General features: G+C 33.4%; 1 protein-coding gene across 4 annotated transcripts in view; it reads left to right on the forward strand.

Annotated features, from left to right (window-relative positions):
• Positions 1-2,937, forward strand: part of LOC122528626 (leishmanolysin-like peptidase) — a 110,639-nt gene extending 107,702 nt beyond the window's left edge. For all 4 annotated transcript variants that reach the window (XM_043653946.1, XM_043653947.1, XM_043653948.1 and 1 more), the window contains one exon: positions 42-2,937. The gene's annotated coding sequence lies outside the window, so the exon portion shown is untranslated. The remainder of the gene's footprint in view (positions 1-41) is intronic.
• The last annotated feature ends 5,232 nt before the right edge of the window (positions 2,938-8,169 follow it).

Raw genomic sequence — 8,169 nt, forward strand, 5'->3', positions numbered from 1 at the left:
ATAATAATAATAATAATAATAATAATAATAATAATAATAATACAACCACTATGTCGTTCAGAACGCTTCCCAACTACAAAATAGTGTGAAGTGTTCGTTTAACGACGTAGAAGATTATCTTTGGAACCAAGTGCGTAATAGTTTCATAAATGCGATTGTTATGAAGCACCGAGGTGACAATTCTATTTTAATAGTTTACTCTGCAAAGAGGAAACACGTTTCCTCGATAATTTTTATATTTCCGGGGTTTGTACGAAATGATAACGCATAAAGATACGAACTGTAATGACTCAACACGCACGAGACGTTCACGTTCGCTGCGTGTCAGATTAGACGAGAGGCATTTTTTTTTTCTTTCTTTTTTTTTAAGTGCCAATAAATACACAAAGGCTTATCTATTTCTCACGTGTCTATTTATCAAGGAAAGTACGTCGAGTCGCAAGGAAGTAAAAGATTCAAAGATCTCTCGATTTATTCGTACGTTCTGAGATAAATTTAGGATAAAGATAAACATGGATCATCCTACACGTATACGATCACTCACGACAATTAATGCCGCCCATTTCGTTATCGTCCTTTTCTACCGAATATTCTCTCCTAATAGAGCGTGTGAAAATGTTCTCTCCTTTGCTAATTAATTCTTATCGACAGTCATTCAATGTTTGTTAGTATTAAACCGAAGGCGAACGATCACATCTGAAGGTATAAAAATATCCGTGCCCAGTGTATTACCTTGTTTTCCTTCCAGTCGTATTCAAAGATCACACAATGTTGCTCTCTTAATTATCTCAATGTTACCTCGGGTATAATATTTTCACCTGCAAATTACAATGGTGTTCAATTATCGACAGATAAGAATGAAGAAAAAGAAAAACAAATGACAGAAGCTTTGTTATTTATACGTGAAACGGCAGACTTTTTTGATACATATCTATCCGCTGTTCCTTTCTTGCGCATTTAAATTTGTTTGATTGCGTTCAGAGTATCTAAAAAAAAAAAAAAAAGAAAGAAAGATTGGGCGACACTGGGAAAGAAATCTAATTTTTCATAATTAAAGAGTTGAACGACATGGGTTTGTGATGTATCGTCGAACGAGTCGACAGAAACGGACGACTAGGAAAATTCAGCAAGACACAGGAACATCTCGCGGTAGGTTGTTCCGGAAGTGCTGTGCGTTATCATACGAGTATCAATGAACGTGAAAAGAAAAAAAAAAAAAAAAAGAAAGAAAGAAATTAATTCTAAGAAGTAAGCGCTAGAAGATAAGCTGTAAATATTTTAACGAACACGTATCTAGTGAGTAAGAAAGCGGGTAGGAGAACTTTGCCGAACATGGAGGGATTATTATGTTCTCTCTTGTATAATCTCAATTGTTTCTCCCTCGTTTTGTTTGTGCATGAAACGCGAAGATTTTGTACACGTTTAAAAAAAAAAAAGGAAAAAGAAATGAACAAATTGTTAACATTCCAGCAAGAGATTTCAAGAGTTCAAAATCGTACGATTACACGACGTGTGTGTAAGATTTAGAAAATTAAGTGTAATACTTGTAGATATAAAGTAAAAGAAAGAAAAAAAAAAAAAAAAAAAAAAAAAAAAAGTATGTAATGCTTCGTCACAGTTAAAAGTCCTCACAGTTTACGGGAAGAGATTATACAAAGTGTACTTATCTATCAGATATTATTATTTATCTCGAAGCTGCGACTGTGCCCGGAGGTTCACAGTTCTCGTGCATTCCAAATTGTTGCAAAAAAAAATTCCATTGTTTTACTGAATTCTTTTTTTAAAGAGAATGATAAATCTCGCGTCTTTCTCAACGCGACGGAATGTAACGTGAAGAACGCAGAAAGAGATTAAACGTGTTTCAATAACGTTGCAAGGCCCAATTAATTAAGTAGAGGCAGTGTGAAAACGCGTGTGTGTGTGTGTATATGTGTGTGTGTGTTGCGTGTACAAGTAGCGAGCGTCCGAGATCTTATAAGATAGCATGTATCATAGAGTTTACTAAAAGTTAGGAACACCGCTGTAAAATTTTTATCCGACATAAGAAGCAGATCGTTGTACGAACGAGGACCACACAGGGGAGAAACGCGCGATTCAAAGTGACTCGTTAACGTCAGAAAAGAAATCTGTCTAACGTTTGTCTCCTGTGTTCCTCGGGTGCTTTGACTGCAAATATTTTCTTGACTTCACAGAGACACACTCTTACATTCTTCCGCGTGAAACTCGCACACCTCGAACGACGAAAGAGAAGAGAGAAGAAAGATGAAGCTCTATTGGACGAGCAAGCGTGGATGGTAGAAAACAATTAGAAAACTAATTTACGAATCGAGTAGTAGCGAGACCGTGATACGTAAGTCGTGTGGTAAGAGAGTAGAAATCAAAGCACTGTATTACGTGGCATTGTGTATGTAGATACAATGAGAAAGAGCGTGGAAAAGTGTACCTTTACGATAGAAGCGAAAAGACAATACGATTCGGAATATTGTTTGGCATTTCAGTGACGTGCGTCGCGGTGTCTCTTCTTTTGAACCGTCTTCCTTTTGAAGATTCACGTGCTACGAAAATTCGTCATGCGTTACTTCGAGAAACCCGTGCGACACGATTTTGTTGACATAAGCTTATCGTTAAATGCAAGCGTGCCATGATCGTAAGGGGATATATTATTACAGCGTTGGGATCCAACAAATTGTTTCCTATCTTATTGTTGCGTGAGGATTCCTATTGTTCGTTGTAATGGCCTGAAGTTCATTCCAGGGGAAATTTTAAGAGGAATGCGGATATTTTGAGATCGATCGAGCGTCCGAAAACGAATAAGTATATGAAAAAAAGAAAAAAAGAAAAAACATATCCAGAATGCACACAGTACGCAGAGATGCATAAAAAAGAAAAGAATGTTCAAAGTATAATAATCATTTAATAGATGAAAATCTTATCTTATGAATCGTTGAATCGTTTCCCCTCCCATCATCGTCCCTCACTTGCATGCATTTTTCTCCATGTTTCTTCAAACACAGAGAGATTACTGAACAACTGAAGTCACCAATTGCGCGCGAATTTGTACAGTTGTTTAATAAAAGTCACTAATTGAGAGAAACTTGCGTTTCAAGTGTCTGCTATCCTTTCGTGATGGCGACAGACACAGCCTTCAAAAGCTAGTTTTACATATTTATGCATTTGATACCTAAATTATTATCTATTTATATATTTATGCATTACCTATATATTATATATTGGTATTATGCATTTGATACCTAAATTATTATATATTTATATATTTATGCATTATATATATTATATATTTATTATATAATACATTTAGTATATAATATGTATTATATATATTATATACTATATATTATTTATGCACTTATATATATTATATAATAATATTTAGTATATAATATATACAGTATAATATATTTAGTATATAATATATATAGTATAATATGCACTTATGCACTTATATATATTTAGTATATAATATATATTATATACTATATATTATTTATGCACTATATATTATATATTTATATATTTATGCATTTGACCTAAAAAAAAAATAAATAAATAAAATCTCGGTATACTTGTTTGTATGTTGATCAAGAAGACAGGTGTTAAATAATACAATGATATCGGATTTTTGCTGTTTTTCTTAATTGCATCATGCAAATACCTGTTGGAGTTCACGAACTCGTTATTACATAACTCGCTTACGATTTCCTATATATATATATATATATATATATATATATAATATTTATATATATATATGCGTGTTTTACGATATATTATAAATGTATATATACAACTTGAGACTCGTCGCGAGACAAACATAACTAATTGCTTATTCATTGACAAATACACGGTTTCTTATATGGCTACATATATACAGTGAATATAAAAAGTATTTGCGCATCATTTGTTTAAACGATGCTTTCGACGATTGCGAATATTAGCACGTATCCTAAATGAAAAATCATTCGAGGGTGGGAGAAGAAGTTTTTCGTAATCTGTCGTGATTCACGAATACGGATTTTATAAAATTCTGACTACAGTATTTACAACACAATTGATCACAACTCGTCACATGCAAAACACACTAAATAATTGACAGAATGTCCGTAGATACGTGCCAGTACTCGCCACTCGAGTTCTATGCTGAAATACTTTCTATACTGTATCGTATAATTCGAAAACAGTCTCTTTCGAAGCACACACACACACACAAGTCCTGGATCACGTGTGTGTGATTGGGAATTTAACACACACGTAACGTTGGAAAAAAAAAAAGAAATATTCTCTCCCACTTCTCACGTAATGTTTCTCACATAAGTAAGGAAATATCGTGCAACATACAAAACAAGTATGTATGAAGCGAAAGGGAAACATAAAATCTTGTCAGATCCATGAACAATGCTAGGAAATATCCGTTTGCTTTGCAAATTTTCTTACTTGAGAAATCCCTCCGGTTAAGGCAATTATTTCAGTAGCAAGTATATCGATGGTTAGTAATCATTCTTCTTCTTTTTTTTTTTTTTTTCTTCCCGCTATTGGAAACATTTTTCTTTTTTTTTTCTTTTTTGTCTAACTTGGCATTTTAGCGTTTTCACTAATCGATCCCTAAGCTAGTTGTAAGTCCTGGGTACATAGAAATTGATACGCGCTCGCTCGTTCGAAACGTACAAAAAAATGATTTGTGCCCTATTTGATAAGATGCTACTCGCGCTCGAGGCGACGACAAATGTTTCATTTCGTTATTCGGCATTGAGGAGCTAGCCAACCAGGCAGTGTTTCGCTCTTGTCTGTGTCTCCTGATCGTCGACACAATCTTACGCACGTTGGGGTAATATCGTAATACTCTCGAGGATTAGTCCATGTACGTTTCGTTTTGTCTCCTTCGACCGAGCGTCGAAACAATCCAAATCAAATTTCCCGCGTTACAGAGAAACACAATGTCGATCTGAGATCTCTCGTTCAGACCGATCTAAATGTCGATCCATCAAATTTTTCATCATCTTAATCCGCTCAGTATGTCGACGTACACATAATAATTCATAAAATATAATGGCCTCGAAGTTGACGAAAGAATTATTACAACGTGGCGTTTCTACTTTACTAGATTTTTAAACGGTGTTTATAATTATTGGATTAAGATACCAAGTAATAATCTGTTCAATAAGTGTGTTTGTGCATAGTTAAACGTAACAAGGGTTCCAATTATTTTATTTGCAGTTTCTCGAGCCTTTTCCTCCCCCCCTCCACGTTGCTTGTAAAATAGTTATAGTAAAATAGTATGGTAACACCGACGGTGTACACAGAGACATACTATTACGATCTTATTCAACGCTATTCACACAACGGCTACGCGTTCGCGACTTAGGAATTTTTGTTTCACGAAGAGAATCGCGTTTTTAAACCGATAACAATAATCCCCCGGGCTTTATATGCTACAGGCTTTATCCCTGAATCGTAATTATCTATTTTCGTAAATGACACAACGATCATACAAAGTCATTTAGTCGTTTCGTTTCTTCCCGTTTCGAATGTGCATTTCACGCGAATTCTGCCACCATTTCTACCCATTTTCCGATCACGCTCAATTCGCAAATGCGTGAAGAATATTGCAACGTGCGATCCATGGTAGTGATAACAACGATAACGACGACATGGTAATGACAACAGCAATGGCAATCACTTTGATAATAACAGTGATGATAATTATTTCGACAATAATTAATTACAGAGAAAATATATCTATACGTGTATCGCTCGTCAAAATTCAAATACACGATGTAACATTGCCCGTCTTATTGCGTAAATGAACGAATGGGGGGGAAACACAGCTGGAAACGTCGTTTCGGGAGAGTAATAATAATGTTCCCTCGAATTTACATCATTGAACGTACGTGGTAGATTTTATGCATATTACGTTTACACGTGAAACTCGATAAACTTTATCTTGATGCTTTAAAATCTACGCCGTACTCGCAATCTCGCTGCGCAATCAGCGAAACATGTTTGAAATAACATTAACGAAACGTATCGTTCGACTGAGATAACGAAGTAATTTCCCTAATTTTTTTTACACATTGAAAAGAAAGAAAAGGAACGTGATACGAATCAAATGAAAATTTGACAGAAATATGTACAATATATATATACGTTATTGCATTACTCCTTAAACTCTATTTCATACCTGCAGTAATATACTCACGTCGCAGGTACGTTATCGTACCTATTTATTAATTTGTGCGGTTATTACGAAGTGTGTATGTATCTGGCGGGAAATCCTATTACCGGAAAATACAAATTGAAATGACGAACAAGTCGTTGATACACACTAATCATTAGTCAGCGCTAATCGTTAGTGATATCGCTTTTGGAGGCATTCATTCGCTTTTACATTTCATATACAGGGTGGTCGCTGAATGACACGAAACAAAAATAACTTTCACAAAGGAATATAAATAACTTTTACTAAAAGAAACACACGTTCTTTTCATTTTTTTTATTTGAAAGTACAATTAATGAAAACCACCAGTTACGACTTTTTCAAACCCTTTAATTTTTCAGCGGCCACTCTCTCTATATATACAGGGTGTTTCGTAACTTGTGGGACCCACTTCAGGAGCTGATTAATAAAATAATGAAAAAAAGTCATATAAATATATGTCCTTTATGAGATATAATGAATTTTATAAACAGAGAAAACTCTACTAAGCTAGTTTTACCAGGGATGGCACATTCAATTTTCACAATAATCATAATTGGGATGAGGAAAACCCACATGTTATTGTGCATTCAAGACATCAACACCAGTTTAATTTAAACGTATGAGCAGGAATAATTGGTAAATTTTTAATTGGACCTTTTTTTCTTGATGGGAAACGAACAGGCACAAAGTACGTTGATTTTTTGAGCACGCGTTTACACGAAGTATCAGAGGAAGTTCCAGTCGATATTAGACTTTGTACGCGGTTTATGCATGATGGAACTCCGCCGCGTTTTAGCCGAGTGGCTGGGCAATTTTTAAATCAACACTTTGCAAATAAATGGATTGGTCGTGGAGGTCCTATTGCATGACCTGCTCGTTCTCCGGATTTGAATCCATTAGATTTTCACTTGTGGGGACATTTAAAATCTATCGTATACGCAACGTCGATTGAAAATGCTGAAATGCTATGAAGTAGAATAGAGCAAGGCTTCCGACAAATTCGAGAAACGCCAGGAACGATAGGGAGAGTAACCAGATGAATGACAAGACGCGTGCAGGCTTGCCTTCAAATGCAAGCTGGTCATTTTCGAGCATCTTTTGTAAAAGTAATTAAAACAGAGAATTCATTATATCTCATAAACGAAGACAGATAGGACATACATTTATATGACTTTTTTTTCGCGTATTATTTTTAGGCGTACAATCAGCCACCCGAAGTGGGTGCCACAAGTTACGAAACACCCTGTATATATACATTCAAATTATAAAATTTAAATAAATTCGCTTTATCTCGTATTTATTTCACTGCTACAGACACACACATGTACTCATGTACTTATCCCTCTAGTTCTTGAATGATGAAAAAATCGTGTTTTTAAATGTCCACCGAAGGCAGTGTGCCTCGATCACCCCTGATTATATATATATATATATATATATATATATATATATATATATATATATATATATATATATATATATATATATATATATATATATATATATATATATATATATATTATACGTATATATAATATAATATAAATGTCATTAATCTATAAAAAGTCTTAGATCTTTGATTAGTAGGAAATTATTAGTAGTACTGTTCGAATTCAATTCAGCGTCGTTTATTTATAGTATATGTATACATATATGTATATACTATATAATATATATATATATATTATTACTATTTATAGTATATTATATAGTATATATAATATATTATAAATATACTATAAATAATATAATATATATATATATTATTACTATTTATAGTATATACATATTATATAGTATATATATACTAATATATACTATTGTATAATATATACTAATAATATATATATATATACTATAAATAGTATAATATATTATTACTATTTATAGTATATATATTATATATATATTATATAGTATATATATATATATAAACTATAAATAGTATAATATAT

This window comes from Frieseomelitta varia, unplaced genomic scaffold, assembly GCF_011392965.1.
Source record: "Frieseomelitta varia isolate USP_RPSP 00005682 unplaced genomic scaffold, Fvar_1.2 scaffold_254, whole genome shotgun sequence".
NCBI classification, from domain to species: Eukaryota; Metazoa; Arthropoda; class Insecta; order Hymenoptera; family Apidae; genus Frieseomelitta; species Frieseomelitta varia.